This window comes from Polyodon spathula, chromosome 4 (assembly GCF_017654505.1).
Source record: "Polyodon spathula isolate WHYD16114869_AA chromosome 4, ASM1765450v1, whole genome shotgun sequence".
Classification (NCBI taxonomy): domain Eukaryota; kingdom Metazoa; phylum Chordata; class Actinopteri; order Acipenseriformes; family Polyodontidae; genus Polyodon; species Polyodon spathula.
The window spans coordinates 87,051,249-87,076,020 of NC_054537.1; the positions used below are offsets into that span (position 1 = coordinate 87,051,249).

General features: G+C 38.7%; 1 pseudogene; it reads right to left on the reverse strand.

Annotated features, from left to right (window-relative positions):
- The window catches only part of LOC121314000, a 47,059-nt pseudogene that overhangs the window by 21,140 nt on the left and 1,147 nt on the right, over nt 1-24,772 (reverse strand).

Consider the following 24,772-nt stretch of genomic DNA (forward strand, 5'->3'; position numbering starts at 1 on the left):
CAGAGTGAAGTTGTCAGTACACAGCTTCTAGAGGTACATCATGCCACGATTAAAAGAAATTCCTGAAGATCTCCGAAAAAAAGTTATTGATGCCTATCAGTCTAGAAAGGGTTACAAAGCCATTTCTAAAGCTCTGGGTCTCCACCAAACCACAGTCAGAGCCATATTGTCCAAATGGAGAAAGTTTGGGACAGTAGTGAATCTTCCCAGGAGTGGCAGTCCTGCCAAAATCTCTCCAAGAGCAAGGCATAAAATCATCCAGGAAGTCACAAAGAACCCTAGAACAATATCCAGGGATCTGCAGGCCTCTCTCACCCCCACTAAGGTCAGTGTTCATGACTCCACCGTCAGAAAGACACTGGGCAAAAATGGGATTCATGGCAGAGTAACAAGGTGGAAACCACTACTCAATAAGAAGAACATGAATGCTCATCTCAAGTTTGACAAAAATCACCTGGATGATCCTCAAGATTTCTGGAACAATGTTCTATGGACAGATGAGTCAAAAGTGGAAATTTTTGGTCAACATGGGCCTCGTTATGTCTGTTGAAAACCAAACACTGCATTCCACTGTAAGAACCTCATACCAACGGTCAAGCATGGTGGTGGTAGTGTCATGATTTAGGGATGCTTTGCTGCATCAGGACCTGGACGACTTGCTATAACTGAAGGAACCATGAATTCTGCTCTGTAATCAGAGAATTCTACAGAAGAATGTCAGGCCATCTGTCTGTCAGCTGAAGCTAAAGTGCAGCTGGGTCATGCAGCAAGACAATGATCTGAAACAAACAAGCAAGTCTATATCAGAATGGTTGAAGAACAAGAAATTTAAAGTTTTGGAATGGCTTAGTCAAAGTCCAGAACTCAACCCCATTGAGATGTTGTGGCAGGACCTGAAATGAGAAGTTTATGCTCAAAAACCCACAAATGTCACTGAGTTGAAGCTGTTCTGCATGAAGTCTTATTTGTTCACTCAGGGTCCCTTTTATCTAATATTGGATTTTGTTTGAAGCTCTGATAACATTCATTGTCAAAAATATGCAAAAATGCAAAAAATCTGACAGGGGTCAAATACTTTTTCACTGTGTTATATATATATATATATATATATATATATATATATATATATATATATATATATATATATATATACATATATGACATGTCGGTACTGTCAAAAGAGCCATTGTTATAGAAATTTATTAAAATATTTTGCGATCCTGCCGCTAGGACGGACCGTTATATGGCAATATAGTATATATTGTATGTGCACGGTCACGGTTGCAAAAGTATTCAGACCCCTTACCAATTCTCTCATATTACTGAATTACAAATGGTACATTGAAATTTCGTTCTGTTTGATATTTTATTTTAAAACACTTAAGCTCAAAATTAATTATTGTAAGGTGACATTGGTTTTATGTTGCGAAATATTTTTAAGAAAAATAAAAAACTGAGATATCTTACTTGCATAAGTATTCAACCCCCACACATTAATATTTGGTAGAGCCACCTTTCACTGCAACAACAGTACCAAACTTTGCACACAGTATCGCAGTGATTTTGGCCCATTTTTCTTGGCAGATTTGCTCCAGGTTGTTCAGGTTGGTTGGACGACGCTTGTGGACTGCAATTTTCAAATAGTGCCACAGATGCTCAATGGGATTGAGATCAGGACTTTGACTGGGCCACTGTAGGATATTCACCTTTTTGTTCTTGAGCCACTCCAATGTTGCTTTGGCCTTGTGCTTGGGATCATTATCCTGCTGAAAGGTGAATTTCCTCCCAAGCTTCATTTTTTTAGCGGACTGAAGCAGATTCTCTTGCAGTATTGTCCTGTATTTTGCTCCATCCATTCTTCCTGCAATTGTAACAAGATGCCCAGTCCCTGCTGATGAGAAGCATCCCCACAGCATGATGCTGCCACCACCATACTTCACTGTAGGGGTGGTGTGTATTGAGGCATGGGCAGTGTTAGGTTTGCGTCACACATAGCGCTTTGAGTTTTAGCCAAAAAGCTCTATCTTGGCCTCACCTGACCACAAAACATTTTCCCACATCGCAGCTGGGTCACTCTCATGCTTTCTGGCAAACTCCAGATGTGCTTTCAGGTGGTACTTTTTGAGTAACGCCTTCTTTCTTGCCACCCTCCCACACAGGCCAGTGTTATGCAGAGCTCTTGATATGGTTGACTGGTGCACCATTATTCCACTCCCAGCCACTGAACTCTGCAGCTCCTTCAAAGTGATTGTTGGCCTCTCGTGGCTTCTCTCACAAGTCTCCTTCTTGTTTGAGCGCCGAGTTTTGAGGGACGGCCTTTTCTTGGGAGTGCCTGGGTGGTGTGATGCAGCTTCCACTTCCTGATTATTGATCCAACTGTGCTCACTGGGATATCCAAACACTTGGATATTATTTTGTACCCTTTCCCTAATCTATGCATTTGTATTACTTTATCTCTAACTTCTGTAGAATGCTCTTTGGTCTTCATTTTCCTTCAGAGTCACAGCCTTACCAATGATCATTCAACAGTGGGGTTTTTATCCAGAAAATGTGACAGCAACTTTAATGGTTCACAGGTGGAGGCCAATGGTAAGGTAATTGTGTCCTCGTTAGGGCAATTTCTTTCATTGGTGCAAACTGGGAGCTTCCACAGCACAGGGGTTGAATACTTATGCAAGCAAGATATTTCAGTTTTTTATTTTTCTTAAAAATATTTCCCAACATAAACCCAACGTCACCTTACAATAATTTATTTTAAGTGTTTAAAAATAAAATATCAAACAGAAGGAAATTTCGATGTACCATTTGTAATTCGGTAATATGAGAGAATTGGTCAGGGGTCTGAATACTTTTGCAAGGCACTGTATATTTAGTAAAAGTCAATCATTTCATTAAGACGTGCCTTATCTTCTGTGATAAAGCACGTCTTAATATGATAATGATTTCCATAGCACGTGTTTCAATAAGCGACATTCACATTAGTAAATACCAACTTATATATAGTGTTAAGACTTGTGTTATGGGAGTGTGTTAACACACGTCTTATGGCTATTTTTAAGAACCTTTAGTAAATGAGGCCCCATAACTCTAATCTAAGTACAACCAGAAAAGCATTCTCTTCTTAACAGAATGTACTTTCTAGTGCTTAGACTACAACACAAATATCCAGGGATTTTAAGATTAAAGAAGACACGAATGCACCATTGCCATCGTTCAAAAAACAAGAGATACATCTCTATTTGCTAGCCCCTAAACCTCTAAAATTGGCAAAAAAAGACGTGACTGCCCAAGTACACAAACAGGAATGTGTCTGACTACCGAGAAAAGACGAACAAAAACATTACTGCCCAATCTTAAATCATCCATGACATACAGGCAGCCATTTTCAAAGGAGCGGCAGTCATCATCTGGGAGAGAAAGTAATAAAGAGGACTCCTCCTAACACATTTATTTTCGAAAAAAATAAGGTATATAAATGATGGACATTGACGAAATGTTTTTGGTTTCTTTTTAATCACTCAATCATTCATCCTTGACCATGACATGCTTGAGTGACTATGACTGAAGCATATGCACTTCATCACCTAATTAGTGAGACAGTTGATTGGACACTGGATATGAAGTGATGTCAGCTGTTGAATTGCAAGCTTCAATAAAAGCAACAAAAATAAAATCAAAGAAAAAAAACACAAAATGCCACATCTGTCAAGAGAGCAGCGCCTTTGTGCAACCGGAATGATGGAGGCTGGACTAGGGCAGCGTACTGTGGCTCGCCATCTTGAGTGCTCACAGCCAGCAATTTCAAACCTTGTGAGACGGTATAACCAGACACACTCTGTCAATGAACTGCCACAAACTGGGAATCACAACACCTGACCAAGATTGACAGATCATTTTGCAGCATCTTCGTGATGCCAATTGTTAATCAGCACAATAAAAAGTCACTGCACCTGCTCTAAAACAGTTTGTCATTTTTAGATCACATCTATTGAATTTTATCCAAATATAAGTGATAAGTGTCTTTTGATGCCTGGAATTAAAATGCATTAAAATAGTTTTTTTTTTCATTTATCTACACATCCTACCCCACAACATCCAAGTGAAAAACCAATATTGTAGAAATTTGTAGAAAATTAATTAAAAAATAAAAACTGAAATAGCTTGGTTGGATAAGTGTCCACCCCCCCTTGTAATAGCAATCCTAAATTAGCTCAGGTGTAACCAATCACCTTCAAGTGTCATCCACCTGTGTTAAATTGTAGTGATTCACAGATTTCAGGATAAATTCAGCAGTTCCTGTAGGTTCCCTCTGCTGGGTAGTGCATTTTAAAGGAAAGACTCAACAATGAACACTAAGGCGCTTTCAAAAGAACTCTGGGACAAAGTTGTTGAAAGGCACAGATCAGGGGATGGGTATAAAAAAAAATATCAAAAGGCCTTGAATATCCCTTGGAGTACGGTCAAGATGATTATTAAGAAGGTGAAGGTGTATGGCAACACCAAAGCCCTGCCTAGATCAGGCCGTCCCTCCAAACTGGATGACCGAGCAAGAAGGAGACTGATCAGAGAGGCTACCAAGAGGCCAATTGCAACTTTGCAAGAGCTACAGGCATTTATGGCCAAGACTGGTCAAAGTGCATATGTGACAACAATACCTCGAGCACTCAAAAAATCTGGCCTGTATGGTAGGGTCGCAAGAAGGAAACCATTACTCAAGAAAGCCCACCTTGAATCCTGTTTGACGTATGCTAGAAAACACTTCTGTAGCCATGTTGCAAAACATTTTGTGGTTTGACAAAACTAAAATGGAACTTTTACCTAAATGCAAAGTGTTATGTTTGGCACAAACCCAACACAGCGCATCACCCAAAGAACAACTTTCTTACTGTGAAACATGGTGCTGGCAGCATCATGTTATGGGGATGTTTCTGGGGCACTTGTCAGGATAGAAGGGAAAATGAATGGAGCAAAGTAGAGAGAAGTCCTTGAGAAAAACCTGCTGCCCTCTGCAAGAAAGCTGAAACTGGGACGGAAGTTCACCTTTCAGCATGACAATGACCCAGGCACACAACCACACGACCCAGTCAGAGCCCCTCCCTAAATCCAATCAAAAATTTGTGGCAAGACTTGAAGATTGCTATCCATCAACACTCCCCAAGGAACTTGACAGAGCTTGAACAGTTTTGTGATGAAGAAATTGCCAAATCTAGCTGTGCAAAGTTGGTAGAGAACTATCCCACCAGACTCACAGCTGTAATTGCTGCCAAAGGTGCTTCCACCAAGTATTAACTCAGGGGGGTGGAGACTTATCCAATTATGTATTTTTAGTTTTGTATTTTTAACATATAATTTTTTTCTCAATAAAAACTTTTTTCCCCTTAACAATGTGGGGTATGATGTGTAGATAAGTGGAAAAAAACTCTTCATTTAAATGCATGAAACTCTGAGACACAACAAAATGTGAAAAAAAGTTCAAGGGGGTGTAGACTTTCTATAGGCACTGCAAGTGATAAGTTTCTTTTGATTTTCTCTCTCTCTCTCTCTCTCTCTCTCTCTCTCTCTCTCTCTCTCTCTCTCTCTCTCTCTCTATATATATATATATATATATATATATATATATATATATATATATATATATATATATATATATATATATCCAGACATAATGGTAATGGTGTAGCAGCTAACAACATTAGGTTTCCCTTTCTGGTTCTGCTATTTTCCTTCTTTATAATTTTCTGGAATTTTCCATGGGTTACAGATAGCACTTGGCTTTGTTTATAAATGCAACTCTGTGAACCTGTGCGTGGTAGTGCATAGGTGTAGGGGTGAACAGGTGCTCTAACAGGGACAAACACAGATTTCATAGTTCAAACTCTTTTATTTTTACTTGTTCTGGTTGGCTTGACCAGTTTAAATAATAATGCTGGCTCTACCCAATTTTGGGTATTGCCAGCATCAAAAAGCAAGGGGTTGCAGTCCCGAAGTAATAATAATCACACAAACACAGACACGTATCTGGACAGTGCGTGCTGTCAGTGCAGGTGTGGTACTGGAAACAGTGGAGCTGGTATGTATCTGATGAAGATAAACACACACAGTTAGAACACAAAGCAACACTTCACTCACGTTTGAACAGTCCTTGTTTCCTCTTATTAACCACAACAAAGGAACCGATTACAGCGTCACATCCCCCTAAAGTACCCTCAGCCCTGCCCCCTCCGACAGCTAGTTCAATCACGTCTCCTCCAATCCATCACTGAAACTTCGCTTACTGTACTAGGGCGATGACTCCTTGTACCGTGGCGCTGCCCCTTTCCTGAAAGGCCGGCTTCCGACTGCCTCTGGAATGAACTGCCCAAGCATTCAGTACAAGGCACGCAGTTCCTGTTGTAGTGCTCTCACAGGTCAAGAGGGAGATTTTTGATTCGGATTCATTCGCTCTCTGTCACATATCCCACAGTTCAGAGTGGAGCCGAAGGAACACTTGGCTGAATTTACCTTGCCCATTACACCCTCTCCCAGGAAAAGTAATCCACATTTTTGTGATCTTTCCCTGCACGGCGTGTCATGAAATACATGAAGGGTTGCAGTGCCAGATACCACTGAGTTATCTGGACGTTGCTATCCTTCATCGTGCTTAACCATCTGAGGGGAGCGTGGTCAATGATGAGGTTGAATGAATGTCCCAAGAGGTAATAACTTAAGGTGGCCCATTTAATGGTGAGACATTCCTTTTTCTATGACAGAGTAGTTGCTTATTTTATTGCTTATATACAGGATAGATAGTTCAATCATGTCTCCTCCAATTTATGGTTGAAACTTCACTCACTGTACTAGGGCGGTGACTCCTGGTACTGTGACACCATCCCCTTCCTGAATGGCCCCTGGAATGAACTGCCTTACAGACTGATTTACCTATTTGTATTGTTAATGTCAGAGTTGCATTTTTTGTAGTAATACCATGAAACAAAACATCATCAAAATAAACAAAAGGCCAGTGTAAAATAATAGATTGCGTGTCAGTAAATGTTGTGGGGTACAGCTAAAATTGCCTATGCAACAACACTGCTATTGCATCTAGCCACCTTAGTGTATGTGGTCTATTGTGGAATGTAAATCTGATCTGTTCTACATTCTCTCAAAGCTTGTCCACCTCTGAGCCAAAACCTTCAGATGCTCAGTGACATCAAAGTAAATCAGGTCAGCAAGAGCATGACCCCTTTCAATACCTTGTCAGGTCTTGCCTCCAGCTTGCTAAGGAACTGACCCTGAAGCAGCCATCGTACCGCAGTACTTTCTTGAAGCAATCAAAGCTTTTCTTATACATAAGTTCTCCCACAAAAGACACTGAAGTGTGCTGGTTCTGCATCCGAGTTTTCACCATATCAACTGCATAAACAGCAGTAACACCGACCACTGCAGGAGTACACAAACTAACTGGGAGGGGTGTGGGGTATTTAGATGGTAGTAATACACTTTAGCAGAATCACTAAAAAAGAAAAAGAAAAAACAATACAAAGCAGTCTTGATCTTCCACTCAGCAATTATGTCCTTCTCATCTGATAAGTTTACAAAGGGGTAAGTTGCCGACGGTTTTAATTAAGAGTATTGTAGCAGCGCAACCTGACTATTAACCTGTCTTTGTGAAGCCAGTCTGGAGTCAAACAAGGCAAAAGGCACCATCACTAACCCTCTGATCACTGACAGGTACAAAAGAATCCATACTGTTTCCCATGGTACAATCCCGACTTCTATTTAGGGAGGGGAATCCGCTCCAGGAGAAGATAGGGAAGGCTTTGTTTTTCCCAGAGGAGTTGTTTATGAAGGGGGTGGAGGTGGGGTAGGCACATTGATCCATGACTAACCTCCAGCAATTGAACCAAGACCGAACCTGTAGGCTGACTCCGCTACCTGGATCAGAATCAGTCAAGACACATCACCTGCAGACTGCTGCCAAGAGAGAGAGAGAGAGAGAGAGAGAGAGAGAGAGAGAGAGAGAAATGTAAGACTCCACAAACATCACATGTGTCAAAAGCCAAGCCAATATTTCGTAGCTAAGATGATCTGATTTATTACTTGATTAATTAATTAATTAATTATGGGTGGGGGTGGGGGGTTCTAGTCAAGGAATATACAGCATGCTGGAGCTTTAAGTGCATCTTAAACATGCCAAGAACGTGCATGTTTTCTGTGTACTAAATACCAAAATACAAGAAGCTTAAGTGGTTTTAATGTTTGGACACTTTCTGTTCAATTTTAAATACTTAAAATAAGGACTGTATTAGTATGTTGGCAAAAGAACAGGCCAAAATTAATGGGTAAAGCAATTAAAAAAATAACTTTGGGCTTCTTTTGATATTACCTTGCTGGTTTGTATGGGTTTAGCAGTTGCAACAAATTCCCAAGCATTTTGCTTCACATTCTTCGCTACCTGTAACAAGGACTACTAGTCAACCCCCCCCCCCCCCCCCCCCACCACCACCACCACCCAAGGGCAAGTGGCCTTCCCCTTTATCTTCAATAGAGGCGGCAACCATTCTGAACCACCTGTCAGGATTCATCAAAGCATTGTCATTGCTTTACTCACGCTTCACTTACAAAGCTAGACACTGCCCTCAGGGATTCCAAGGGAGGCCTGGACTGAAAGGCCAAACCGCAGCCTAAACTAACCCACTGTGGTTGGACTGGCGTCTGTACTCTATCCTCAAGTCCTGGACAAGGAGTCGTTCCAAAGAAGAAAATTTACCCTTAAGTATGAGTCCTCTTTTGCCAGAATAAAATGTGTTTTTTAGGCAAAAAAAAATCTTCAAGCATCTACTTTTTACTGTCTGTACATTTTGAAATACTTCAGTATATAGCTTAATATTATAGCTACTAAAGAAAAACATGACATATACCACGTTTCAGATTTCCTGTATTCCGTATTTTAATACATTTCTGTTAACTTTGTTTGCCAAATTTCAAACAAAATCAACCAAGGACTGTGGTAAACAATCTTTTTAAAAAACCATCTTGAAGCCCAAAAATAACTTTATGTGATCTTTATGTTTTCAATAGTCTGCAATCATTTTTTTAAAAGAAAACTAAAAGCTGGAAAACTGGTTTCTATCAGAGCACATATGAAAGCTCAGGACGAGCAATGATTGCCTTAGGACAGTGAGAGGGTGTCTGCTATCATTTGAACCAACAAGCCAAACGAGGCCATGGCTCAGCCCACTGTACTTTACTATTTTTTATTTGCTTTATTTAAGAAATAGAACCCGAAGAAGAGGGCTTTACCATCTGGTAAGGCCCGCCATGTGCTGTTAAAATGTCCTACAACGATGGCGAAGGCCTTTAACAGAACAAGAAGGGCTCTACCAGACATCTGCCATCTCTTATGAAGGATTTTATTGCTATTATTAAATGAATACGTTAAAAAATTGGTATGTTATAAAACATTTAAAGTTTTTCTCTTTTTTTCTGATTTTATGCAGACTATTTTTTTGTTGATAATGCATACAAACATTTTCCTCAATATTCCATGAGTAATGCAATTTTGCTTTGAATTCCTTCTGTGGTCTGGTAGCCTTCAGGCTTCAATATCCCAGTGGTGGACTATGCTGCGTTGTTACTGTGATATGCTGAAATAATGTTGCTGAAAGTAAATCAGGCTGCATCCAGTTGTTTGGTTTCTTCAATTCGACATTCAAACTGGAGACTAGTTGCTGTTGTGATTTTACTACTATAAACGATGACATTAACCAGTACAATAGTACATTAAAACAGAAAGCCTTGAATTGCTATCAAATAAATGAATTCATATAATCATATCTACTAAAATTAAATTGAAGGATTCTCTTGATATCTGTATTTTCAACTGCAACATACATGAGTCTATTAAACTTTGTAAACTTTTCCTTTTTTATGTACCTGTCTCTGAGCCTCTGTCAAGCTATAGGGGAGAGCTCCTTCCTCTAATGGCACAATTCGTTCTATATCTGCTGAGGAAGAAAGTTTTGCTTTGATAGATAAAAACAAAACTTGATTTAATTGAAGACAAAAAAAGACAAGAGTACAAAGGACTGAACATTTGTACAACATTAGTTTCACTGTCTGTGCACCCATTATTTTCAGAACATCATTTCATCATTTCAAGAAAAAAGAGGTCAAATCCTATTAAAGTATCACATTGCATTCTTTGAAATGAAAAAAAGAATCTTATGCACACACATATAGCAAGGCATTTCCAAAGGACCATGCAGACGCTAGGGTTTAAACCATGCACCATATGACCCGGTGGTGGAATAAGCATATTTTGGATAGAAAAAATATGGCCAGGTTGGTTGACAGTATAGTACACCTACACTTTAAAACTGCAGTATCCCAAAATTATCTTTTTGTTGGCATGCTGTGTCGGTTAGTTTGTGTGTAAATCACAAACTTATAGAATTATACATCTTCAAACTCAATAAAAATCAATAAGCTAAATCTAACTTTTAAAACACTCTTTTTTTTACCCCCAATAAATACAGACTTTAAAATGGTAAAAACTATTTATAACATATGAAAATCAGCATCCTTGTGCAAGTAAATATTCTGTCTATAGAAAAAAAAAACTAAAACCATCTTCGGGATACTGACAGATGAGCAACAAGTGTGTGTGATCTTATGTTGTATGTACCCACGAGACTCTGATAATCCTGCCAATTGAAAAAGGATGTCCACTTCCATTGGGGGTCACCTGGACAAACTTCTGTGCAGCTAGAATAACTCCTCTGCAACAGAAGAGCAGACCAGATTACTAAATAAAGCTTAACAGAAAATGAACAACACAGCAACACAATCATGGCTTACAGTAACTTCTCAGTATAATTAACTCTTTTCCCTCCCTAAAGCAAATACAGGTACACAGTTTTTTTATTAACTGGTTACAACATCATTCAGACATACCAACTATTTTTTGCTGGCTACTACAAAAGTTGATTGTCTAATTGCTTGTTAGTTAGGTTCATATCAAATGGCATGACAAGTGGTGATACGGTAGCATCACAGTAACCAATATAAAGGAATGGCATCAATTGGTAGAAATAAACAAGCCAAATGTACACTTTCAAATCACTGCTCCCCTCTCAATGTTAATGCTCAACCTCCGAGGCAGGTTGTAACGAGGCAGAAATGGAGATGCACTTATCTCTGTGTGGCTTGAAATCAAGGCTCTTGAAAAGTTCGTCTTACTAAACATAAGGTACTAATCAGATTTGGTTCAATGAAGGGAGGGCACAGAAGGGGATGTGGAAATTTGCACGCATCAGTCCCAGTAGGCCCCGCTAATGAAGCCTTTTAGCTGCAGTGGGAACTTACAGTAAAAAGTGGCCAGATAAGGCCGATAACATCTCGTTCTGAGAATGTAGCGTGGCTTGCTCTACTGCCAGTACAAGTTTACAGAATTCCTCAGCTACACTGGAAGGTCATTTTAATAGAGTGCCAATTTGGCAGAGGGTCTAGCAAATTTAGGGCCCTTTAAAATCCCCAGGTTTCTTACTTTGGTTTACTTTAACCCAACACTCGTTGAAACAAAGGCATGTGGGATGGGTGCGAAAACCTATCCATGGTAGTTAAAGGGATGTGTCACAGACAGAGCGGAGAATGCAGACATGAGCTTTAAGCTAAGCATGTGGGAATGTGTTCCTGTACACCCTGGGAAACATCCAGGAGGCACAATCAGGAGAAGAACAAATAATAATTGCTGCTAACCTTTAGTGACTTCAACATCTTTTCTAGTACCAGACAGAGTACTGTAGATCTTCCTAATGAGCTCCATGTTCATAAGCGGAGACTTAAAGTAGGAAAAGCTGACCTGATGAGAAGAGGAACTGCAGTAGCCTAAAGTAAAAATAAATAAATAAATAAAAACACAAATATTTTAAAGATGAAATACTGAGCATACACATTTTATCTAAAATAAATAAAAACATATCCATATTATTTCCAGATTACAGTTATGCTTTATCTTCAGTAAACTGGTGGATCAAGGCAGCGCTCACATGAAACGTGAATACTTCTCTTAAAACTACCCAAAGGCTAAACAGAATTCTAAACCAGCAAAGCCTCAGAAAACTAAATAAATACATACACATGTAGATGTAAAGCAGAAAGAACTGTTATAACGTAAGAGAATCTAAAGCTTCATAAATGTTAATTAAAATGTCTAATATGAGAAGTGGTACTGTATCTAATAAACATGAAAAAACAGAGTTTGAATATAATAAGTTGCAAGTGCTATAATGCAGACATTTACAGTGTAAGAACACGCATTTATCTTTTTTTTTTTTTTTTTTTTTTTTTAGCAAATTGGACCGTCTGTAGCATGAAGTTTTCAACTGGGGTATGCGTACCCCTGGGGGTACTTCTAAGGGTCATAGTGGGTAGGTAGGACGATTCAGAAGTGCAAATTTTTTTTTTTATGGTATTGTATATTATCTCTAAACCACTGTGCATAAATATTTCACTTTTGTTTAGCAGCTCAGTGAACCACAGATGAAGCAGGGTCTGGTGATTCTGCCTATGGAGAGCGCTCTGTGCTGCTCATTAACTTTGCTGTTTTCAGCTTGTCAGTGAAGCACACTTTCTACATATTTTAGAAGTGTAAAGAATAGTCACAATACTCAAACTTTGACGGTTTTTGTTTATTTATTAGGCTCAGCTGCATTTTAATAACAGCAATAGTGGCTGGTTGAATATGTTTTGGGTGTTTGAAACGTTTACATTTCTTACTTTAAAAAAAACGAAGGAAGAAAACACAAGTCTACAGAAAGTGCAAAGCGACAGAAACTTATACAGAGTCCCTTTGGATCATTTTTATGTTGGCTTTAACAAAAAGTTTATCAATGTTAGTTATTATAGTTTTATCTTGAAGTTAATGTTTTTGATGTAAACATTTTAAATGGCACACAATTATGCTGCAATGGGAAGTAAATGGTAACTTGATAAACATATACAGTGCAGATTATTTTGTATTATTTATAATAACTAACCATGACATATTAAATAAACAGAGAAATCAAAAACCTAGGAAGAAGTATTGGATTTACTGTTTGTTGGATTTTGATGGGAACATTTTTGGTTTGGTTGGGTGAACGGAAAATAAAAATAAAAACGATGTAATGCACAAGTGCCTGCGGGGGTTGGGGTAGGAGTCTCTCCAACTGAAGAAGAGGAGAGCCATCCCAGTCACTAGATGGCGCTATAACCCTGGCCTTTGGGAAAGCTGATTTTTGGTTTGATATTTTATCAAGAAAATAAACCTTTAAAATCATTGTACTGGAGGATCCTCCATTTAACGTCACAGCCCGAACAACCACAGTGTAAACAAATAAAAATATGAAATATATTTTGTCATGTGAAATATCACTCTGGGCCGGTTCTGTAACAAAAAGTAACATTTATCCTTTGTGGCGTACTGTATTATACTGCTAGCTCAACAAATAGCTGCAGTATTATCAGGCTCTTCCACAACTGTCTTGAAGCACTTAAAAATCTGAATAATTCAACACACACAACAAGACTGATTTTGGTACTTTTTGCTATCATCATGCCAAAGTGGTTTTTAAGTTTATTCCATATGTACACACGGCTGAAGGTACTGTTTTCTATCAGCAATACAGTGTAAAGGTGACACTGCCAACTACTTAAGCTACACAAAAAGAAAAATTGACTTTGAACATTTTAAAAATGAGTACCTACAGTATCTGTACCAGACATTTTTGCTTGGCAGGGTCCTTCCTTTTACCGCACTAAACCTAAAGCCCAAATCCTTTATAGCCTGGAAGCTAAGATTACAGGGGCCAAGTAAGATACTCCATCCAGATTTTAGGATACTTTTGCCTATTAGTGCTTGAATTTTGAGTTTTCCGTCCTTGAAAAAAAAAAAAAAAGAGAGGTGTTTTTCTTGATCTCAACACACCTTAGAAAGTGTACTTACAGTAGTGACAGGCCCACAGTTCCCAAACCTCTCAGTTAACCACTCACAGAAAATGATGGATTGCTCAACCATCAATGGTGTTTCTGTGAGAGATTACACAGAGGAATACAGTGCTCCATGCTTATAGAAACATATTAAAAATAGTCAAGATGTGGACACAGATTGGAATGGGTTGGACGACTGGGGGCAATACATGGCAGGGTTTTTTGTAACTTCCACTCATGGCTATGAGGCACTCTTCAGCGTCATGTGTGGCCAGGTAGTGATCATGATGTCCCTGAAGTCCAAAGCTGCAATGGTTCCCTTCTTGGCTTTGACCCTCTGGATGAAAACATGATCAAGCTGTATTTCCTGCAATGCAAAGCTGTTGTTACGGAATTATAGGGCAGATTTAAATATCTGATGATATTACAGTTCTTTCAGCAGAGCTTCATTCAAAATTGCCATTTGCACTTCACAACTAATAATTTAACAAAAATGCTTAATACTGTACTGTAGCCTCCACCCCCATACAAATACAAAGATTAGCTTACACAGAATCATATGACTGCAGATATGCCTGATTCATCCTTTAACAATGTTCCCAACTTTAAAAAAAAAACAAAAAACAAAACAAACAAAAAACCAAATAAAAGCCTCAGAGCGGAAAACAAAACATTGCTTTGAAATATTTCTCAAATAAAACACAGGTCCTACTAACACTAGTGATTTCAAAGCGTCAAACCCATTATTAGGATGATTCATTGTTTTGTATACAGCAATGGATTAACTGCTGCCCCTGCATACAATATCTGGTATAAATGCAATACAATTTAACTATTTATATAATTGTACTGCAAGTGGGGTTGATGGAAATGTCTGGTTCATTCTGGCATTTTAACTGTTAAATGCGACGCTAATCCAAGTGTTAAACCCCTTTTGAGATGCTCTGTATTTTTTCTGTTCAGTGTCTCCCATTCAGCAGTTTGTGGAGCTGCAATCATTCTGTTCTTGTACCAACAACCATGGGTTATAACAAATTCCATAATCCTTAATTGAAGATACCCTAGGGTAAATTCACAGAAGTGAACTTACTATAAATCACATCATACAGGACAGAGCAGCAGCGGCGATTTGTTGAAGTTCAATGAAAATTGGCTTAAGACAGAAAGTTACCATACCACCGTTAGTCAATTTACTAAATACAATAGTAGAGCTATGGGGAATTGGTTGGTGTGTTTCCGTTACTAAAATACAATAAAAAGAAGTCACATGGACAGAAAATATATCATTCCAATACAACTGTCAGCCCCTATGATAAATAAAGATCCAGGGATCAGTCAGACATTTTGTCAAAATCCAAGCAAAAACCCAACAGATTTTAGAGATATTCAAGACATATGATTTATTGTTTCCAAACCAATACATTTAGAGGAAGTACGTGTCAGTAGAGTTAAACATTATACCGTACAGAATGATGATGCCCAATGAAAACGAGAGAAATGCTTCATGACTGTTCTGTTGTTGAGCAAGAACAGTACTACACAATACGAAAGATTATTCCTGGTAAACACAAACAGCATCAATATTTCAAACAGGAACTCTAACTTATTGTTTACAGCTCAACATTTAACAAAAAGCCTGAAGTTGTGTATCAATGAAAACAAAATGTTCAATGAACAGGGGAAAGCACAAATTAGTGTTACAGATGGCAGGATGTCAGAAACACCTTCCAATTTAAAAGTGAACCTTCAGTTCTCTCCACATAGATCTCTTCTCTTTTAATAAGCTTGTTTTAGTTATTTTATATAACCCCAAATCAAAACCATACCATAAAAAGTGTGCAAATTGTACTAAAAATCAAAACATGGCACAGTTTAAAAGTCACTGTTACTAAACTTACATGAAGATCAACTGTAGCATGTTCCACTACACATTAAAAAGCAAAAACAAACAAAACAATAAAACAGAAGGTTTGTACAATCCGAAACACATTGTTATACTTGCAGTTCTGCAACAGTCAAAACTGTTCAATTGAAACCAGTTTCATTAGTCATGTAAAGAAGTACATCTGGTGCATTAAACATGAAGGTAATAGAGCATCCGTCATACTGTCAAAGTCAGGCAGGATAGGTGTCTCAATTAAAGACGGCCGCTTCGTTGTTTATACAAGCGAGGAAATGTTGAACTAGTTTTTCCCTTCAGACACATACATTTCCTCATTACTTATAGCACGAATACCTGGGATTTATTTACTTCTAGGGTTTTTTGGCATTTAATGATTAGATTAAAAGGTAAACCAGCAGAGACAACAGGATTATTGGGTAAGGGCTTTGGTTGTGGGTAGGTTGTGCTTTCAAGACTTTAGATTATTTTTTTTTTAAACTGACTAAACACTACCTGAATTACTTTTCACAACCCATCTGTTCCAGGTTAACTTTAATATAAGAAAAAGCATTACAAAAATAGTAAACATAGACGCAAACTTGGCATTCCCCGAACTCCTGCTGCCTGTTTTCAGGTCTAGACATATTAGAAAATGACTCAGCGTGGCCCGGGCACCGTAGTGGCTGGGTGACCTCAGTCAGGGGAGGCACAAGTTCCAGTTCAGTGGGGGTGGGGGTGGGGGTGGGGGTGGGGGGGGTGGTTTGTGGGGCTGGACTGGGTGCAATGTATCTTTTTTTTTCCTTTATCATAGCATTCTATGGCCATCAGTAATCTTTTCTAAAGGGCAATAACTATAATAAAAATAATACTAATTTGCAATAGCATTGAACAGTTAGGGCCCTATGAAATCCATTTTATTATTTTCTGATTTCTTTTTTTACCGTTTTAAAAAATGTAAATCGATTAATTTAATTTACCGTATGTACACCGCAGGCGCAGTGAACAACACAAAACCGTTAACCTACAGGCTTCTATATCAAACAAACATACATACAGTATTTAATTTGTGTTGAAAAGAATGACAACCATTACCAAATGGGAAGAGCCTTTCTGACCCATCAATCACTGAGCACATATAAAAAAGCTGCCATATCAGGGCCCTGCTGTGAGCGGGAAGTCCCTCCCACCTCCTGCTGAAGAGGGAAGTCCTCACAGTAGCATATTGCCATTTTCAAAATCGAAGGTTAGCTGGGGACATGACCTCAAAGGCTAATGGTTGTCGTTCTTTTCAGGCAACCAGGGTTATGGTAATAACCTAACATTTTCTTTCAAGTGGAATGACAACCACTACTGAATGGGAGCTGTACCAAAGCTGTCGTGGCTCCAGAGTACCGATAGTACAGCCCCACAGCGATAGCCTCCAGAGCCCTCATTACTCCTAAGGGCATGCCGCCTGCAGCACCCTAGAGCCCAGGGAGAGCCTCTCTTGGCTTGCAACATCAAGGCGGTAAAAACGTGCAAATGTCTGACTACCTGTTAAGGTAGCAGCATTGCAAAGCTCATCCAAGGAGGCACCATTGATGAGAGCCCACAAAGTCACTTGGCCCCTGGTGGAATGGGCTGTAATGTCCCCCAGCATGGGGGAGTCTCTCTGTTCATACGCCAAGCATATGGCATCCGACACCCAGTGTGCCAGACTTTGCTTCAAAAGGGCTTGACCTCTAGGCGGGACCTGTAGCAGGCAAACAGCTGGTTGGACTGTCTCCAGGATGCTGTCCTATCCAGGTAACAGCGCAGAGCTGGACCTGGCAAAGCGTGTGCTGTGTGCAATCCTCCTGACTCCTCCTCTTGACCCATAGGGGGAGGGGGGGGTATTGGGGCAGTCTGAAAGCTTCCAAAAGGTCTGGTTGGGTAATATGGAATGAAGAAACCACCTTTGGCAAAAAGGCCGGGTTAGTTCTTAAAGTTACCCGTGAGTCATTACCAGTGAAAGCCATACAGGTATCATTAGTGGACAGCGCATGAAGCTCACTTACTCTTCTGGCAGATGTAATGGCTAATAAAAATGCCACTTTGAGGGCAATAGGGTGCAGTTCTAAAGAGCTCAAATGGGGGACCAATAAGGACCCAGTTCTGCCAAGATCCATTCCACTGATCTCGTATTCCCCTCCCATTACAGACTGCTCCCCAGCCCAGGCTGGAGGCGTCCATAGTGACAACTTTCCTTCTGTGGGGGGAGCCGAGGGGAGATCCGAGGCACAGATTGCCAGGGCTGAGCCACCACTCCAGTGTCTTCCGACATTGTCTGGAAACTTGCACCAGCTGGTATCGATCGCGGACCGTGTGCACTTTGAGCCCACCCACCCAAGCTTGAAGCGGGCTCATTTTCAGAAGCCCTAGGGGAAAGGATATTTGAGGTGGCTACCATCAGACCCAACAACCTTTGAAAAGTTCTGACCTGTAGAAGAGCATCCTCCCTGAACTGGGAGAGTGTGACTTCCAACGACCAAATCCTGTCTTCAGACAGTGAGGCAAGCATGCTCACAGAGTTCAATTTGATCCCCAGGAACACTGTGGACTGAGACGGTACGAAGTTGGTCTTCTGTTGATGTATGGAGAGTCCTAACTTTGTCACATAATCTATAATCTGTCTGGTATGCGCCACAGCGTGCGCTTTGGATTAGTTACTGTGTTAGTGAGTTGATGAAATAAATTGTAGCTGTAGTCAGAGATGACAGACAAAGAGAAGGAGATGTGATACCTTTTGCTGGACTAACTAAATAATAATTATTCACAAGCTTTGAAGACATCAAGGTCTCTTCTTCAGGTGAAAGTAGGAAATAAAGATTGATGTTTAACTTTGATGAAGTAGCTTTGCTAACAGTGAAAAAGAACACAGTACATTTGGTCTCATGTTACCATAACAACAACAACCAGCAATGGTTTCTTTTTTTTTTTTTTTTTTTGGCTAACTGCCTGTCCTGTACAATATGCGTGACAATTAAAGTTGTACATGTTCCATTCAAATATGTAATCTCAAATGTAATGCTCTACTGCCAAATGAAATGACCTGTTCTTATTCAAGTAGCGAATTACAATTTTGGTTATGGCTTCCCTACAGATTTTATCTTGAATTTTTTGGTATAATCTAGCGTGGCAAACAGAGTCTTAATCAGCTGATCAACTGTGTTATCCTGCATTTCACATTTGAAGCCTTCACAAGACAAGCACCAATAAAATAAAACAATAACAACATATATTGTGTTTCATACCACTGAAGCGATGCAAAACAAAATGAAGCAATTTCAATCAACAATCCTACATTAACTGCACATACAACTGCTTACAGCAGTGCTTTAGAAAGGGGTGGGAAGATGTGGGTCGCTCTTCAAATTAAAACCTGTGCTCAGATCACCCGATCTACTAGTGGGAGTGCTGTGTTTCAGACAGACAGGAGTTCGTCATCGGAGGCAAAGCCTCCTCTAGCAAAGCCTCTTCCAATTAAACCCATGCTCAGAACATGCAATCTGGCACTGTGTTTAATGAGAGAAAGGGCGCTTGCCTCCCTTGTAAAAAAAAACTCAACAAAACAAAACAAAATAAAAACTCCTCCAAGACCAGAACTCCATCTGTCATTGCTAGTGCTGTAAAAACGTGTCTCTCAGCAGCCAGAATTGATGTTAATTTACGAATATTGAATCTAGGATTAAATTAAAATATTTGTTTTCTTAAATTTTAGCCAATAATTGTATTTTATTTTATTGCACATTATTATATTGTAGTGCTGTAAAAATACACTATGAATATATATAATTAGAAGTCTCCTCCAGTGAGAAATCCCATCGTTGGAGAAATGAAGACAGCAACTCCCGTTTCAATTAAGTCCACTGTGCAGTTACTTTAATTGAAATGGGAGTTGCTGTCTTCATTTCTCCTTCGATGGGATTTCTCACTGGAGGAGACTTCTAATTATCTGTATCCCAGGACAAGGCACCCCAGATTTTATAAACTGTTCTTGAACACTTTGTAGCACCGGCACCTACATTTTCTATAGTTATGCATTATGTAACAATAGCAAAGTATTGCTAGAACAACTAATAATATTAGTACTACTGCTAATAATAGCAGTGATACAGCATATGCAGTACCAGTAAAGATATATACGTCGATTTCCTATTAGGACATATAACTTGAGATGGGGCCCTAATAACTGCACAGGAAGTAAATCTACAGTGTGGTAGCAGGCACACTGCCTTCAACAAATTAAAAAGTCTGGAAAGGAAAAAAGATAATATCAAATCAATTAGTGACTTGAATGCTGTTATGCTAATGAAAAGTAAGAACAATTTTTACCAACAGCTATTTGCCGTTGTAATTTGTGTCAAGTATTTTATTTCACAAAATGTGGCCTTTTTGTTTTTGTTTTTTTGCTTCTCAAAACCATTCAATGTTAATGTGAAAGCAGAAAGCTGAGAAATCCCACAAACCCACCTGGAGGAACTGTGTGAACTCGGCATACGTGAGGAGCTTCTTTCTCTCCTTGCCAAAGTGCAGCTGCATAAACATAGAGTCCCAGCGGAATGTGCTGATGAATTGTGGTCTTGCTAAAAGCTTGCTTGACATCCTCTAAAAGACAGAAACGCAATAGTCAGAAAGAGTTCATCTTTTAAAATGTTTTTTTTTTTTTTTTTTTTTTTAAATAACCTCACACATAAATACATACATGCATACACTATTACCTTATTTCACATTATTTCACAATGCATGAGAACATAACAATTACTAACCTAACTCTTTGAAGCTGCAAAAAAGGTAAAGTTTAGCAATCAACGTGAAACTGCTAATTTACCTCTTGTGAAATGTCTTGGTTGTCAGCATCATCTTTGTGATCAGTAATAAAGCCCATTGTTTCTACACAGTAAGCATCTCAACCTTAGGTCAAAATTGATAAAATGAAAAGCATGGCAACAACCAAAGAAAGCAAACAGTCAGTTTTACTCTTTATATATATATATATATATATATATATATATATATATATATATATATATATATATATATATATATAATTACATCACTATATACTTCAGTATATGAAGTCGCTATGGCTTTCAGAAAGTTTTAATTATTTAATTTATTTATAATAATACATATTTTTTATTTTTTTATGGGGCATTTAAAGAGGACTGGATTTTTTCAGAGTATTCGTTCCTTTCCCTTCATTTAGCTCGGACAGGAGTGTGAAAAACTCTTACTGGACCACAAATGTCAATTAATTAACAGAAGCGATTGTAACACAGCACTTTCCCCCTTTATGCAATATTATGCAAAATGCTGAACAATCTGGGAGATCACTTTAGTTGCATTAACAAGTTACCTCAAAAATAAACAGTATTAATAAAAGCTAGCAGAAAACAAAGTTTCACCCAGGTCATATATCTTTTAAACAAGACAGCTCAAGCAGCCTTGCCTCTTTAATGAGGCAGTAAAGGTACAGTAATGCCACAAAGAGCATTTATATTATCACCCTTTTATGTGCTTGTCAACACTCAGTAATAAGAATCAATGCTTTGTGTTTTTGTTATGTTCCTTTTGGCTTCTATACAAACAAACTTCCCTGTGCTTTCCTGCTGTGATTTTATTAACTCTTTCCAAACTAAATAATTATTAAAGAATATAATCCTGAAAAAAATGTTAATACCAAGATTCTTTCCATGTCCATTCCAAACAGATGTTAGGAAATGCATTGTATTTGAGAAATTAAATATGAAACATCGCTAGTGTCTTAATTAAGACCTTCTAGCTTCAGGGCTATACTGCCAAGTGAGGAGCAGTATTTGTGTCTTCCAATTTCAGCAACATAAATCAATTAAAAACATGACAAGGATAAAAGTTTAGCATTATTGAACAATTTAAACATTCAAAACCAATAGAGTCAAATCAACCCCTTAATCAAAACTACACTTTATAAAATGGCATGAACAAAATAAAAATGCAGAGCTGAAATTCAACATTTCTGATTCTGAAGGGTTGTAAATAGAGACTGAATTCCGCACATGACAGTGTGTTAATATATTTTTTGATAGATTGGACTATCAGACAAAGTCACATTACATAACAATGTGCTGTGTGAAACTAATATGCAAGATAGGATAGCTAGAGTGTTAATCAGAAAAATATTTATTTGATTTGACCAAATCATTGTCCTGACCTGTAAATAGATCCTGTCTGGATTTCTTCATTATTTTGGGTAACTTTATACAGTTTTCAATGTATTTCTAATCCATGGATAGTTAAATGCATTCCTGTTTCTTCGGTTAACTTTATCCTATTTCCACTATGCTTCAAAATATTAAGCATATTTACAAACCTGTAAAAAAACGAGGACCCCCCCCCCCTTCTTAATTACTACACCCAAATGACTTAATTACATATTTAATTTATAATCTAAAAGCTTTAAAATCATAAATATGTGCATAAATCAAGCTAATACGATCACCATATCTAATGCAATTAATAGCATTTTCTCTCATTTCAGCATGTGCTGTAATACAATGAGATACCTGGGTTTAAAAATGTAATTCTTAAAGTACATTGTCATTGTCTACTTTATAGATCTGTAACCCCCATCCACACATAGCCTACATCTTAAACAATCCTTTGGCATCTTACTGACAGTCTTGCTCTATTGCTCTATCAAGTATTATGCATTTCTCTGCATTTAATGTATTATGGATTTTCTTGTAGTTACTGCATCTTGTTTAGCACTTTGTGATGGTGGTCCACTATGAAAGGCGCTATATAAAATAAAGATTGACTGATTGATTGATAAGGTAAAAATCATGATAGAATCAGCTGGATCCATTGCTTTCAATGGAAAATGAATTTTCAGTGTTCATCTTCATAGTGCCACTCAAATTAAAACAAAAACACTTTTTCTAATTTACAGTATAATTGATCAACATCTGTATCATTTACACACATAACTGTCTACTAATAATGACATGATGTTACAGGTCATAATCAGCGTTAAAATAAATAAATAAATATATACATACATATCATCTTTATCACCATCATCATCATCATCATCATTAGCTTCATCATCTTCAGCCTTTTTCAATTCACTGCTGGATGAAGGCCTCTCCAAGATTCTTCCACAAAAGCCTGTCTGCTGCATCCCTCATCCATGTTGCTCTGGCGTGTTTCCTAATTTCATCTTGCCATCTTACTGGAAGCCGTCTTCTTGATTGCTTTATATCTCTTGGGATCCAGTCTAGTATCTCCTTGGTCCAGCGATGGTCTGTTCTTCTTGCTACTTGTCCGGCCCACTGCCATTTCAGTTTTTTCGTTCTCATAATAACATTGCATACTTTTGCTTACGTTCTTATCCATCTATTTCCAGCATGCATCCTTCCATACTCCGTTGAGTCATTTGTAATTTTTGAGTCATTCTTGCATTGATGGTCCAGGTTTTGCATCTGTAAGGTAGCACTGGCAGCATGCATTGGTCGAAGACTTTCCTCTTGAGGCATAAAGGTAGATTTCCCTTTCCAGCTGACTTCAGTACAAAAAACAGGCATTCCAGGATGCTTAGAACACATCAGAGTAATCTGGCAACAAATTGAATCAGCTAAAAAGGAGAGAAAATAGCTCCTTATGACATTCCTGAATTTGGCTAATGCATATGGTTCAGTGCCACATGAACTTCTATGGGTAGCATTTGATTTTTTCAGTTTACTGATCACAATAACAAATTTAGTGAAAGCGTACTTTGGAGATTTGCAATTTTGTTTTTCAACTTCAGAATTCAGCACTACATGGCAATGCCTAGAAGTTGGAATAATGGCAGGATGTACCATTTCTGCAGTGGCTTTTACCATGGCAATGGAAGCAATTATTAGGGCATCTAAATGGGTAGTGAGAGGAGAGCACTTGGCTTCTGGAATGGAGCTACCACCAATTCAAGCATACAATGATAACATGACAACCATGACTACAACAGTAGCCTGCACTAATCGATTATTGGGCAAATTAACCAATAACATAGAATGGGCATGAATGCAATACAAGCCCACCAAATGAAGGAGCATCTCTATAATTAAAGGTAAAGTAGTAGATAAAAGGTTCTACATTAATGGTGAGGCAATACCAACAGTGTCTGAGAAGCCAGTCAGAAGTCTTGGGAGATGGTACGACGGGGATCTAAAGGACACAGTTCGTGTGGGAGAAATTATTACTGGGCAAACTGTAAATCTGGTGATTTCAGTGTGGTCTACTGCCAAGGCTGCTGTGGTCACTGACTGTGTAAAAGATTTCTTTGACAACAGTTGAGAAGCTGGAAGCTTTAATCAGTTCATATGTCAGGAAATGGTTGGAATTCCATGCAGGCTCACCAGAGTGGGACTTTATGGTAAAGGAATACTGCAGCTACCAGTCTTTGCTCTAACCGAGGAGTGTGCCAAGGTCCAACTGGAAATTACATTAGTAGATTCACGTGATAAATGCATAAGGGAGGCAGCAACTGTTTTGAAAACTGGAAGTAGGTGACAAAGAAAGCCATGGAAGATGCAAAGGCTGTCCTTTGAATCTGTGATATTGTGATAGTTCAGCATGGAAGAAGGGGTCTTAGTTTCAGTTCAACTCCACTTACATGGCACAAGGCAATCCCAGCTCAATGGAGGAAGCTGGTAGCCAACGAGGTGCAAAAGCAGAGGATGAGGTGTGTAAAGGCCATTTCCCAGGCCAAGCAGGAAGAAAGGATGAAATGGGATGGGAGAGTGTTGAACAACATGGAACAAGATCTCAAGATTTGTGGCACACTCTTCAACCCGGTTTCTCAGAGATGTCAGGTTCAGTGGCCAAGAGTTGCGTCACACAGTGACAAACTTATCTGAAGCAGCAGAAAGGAGCAGCAACTGGCTGTAGTTGAGCGGGAAA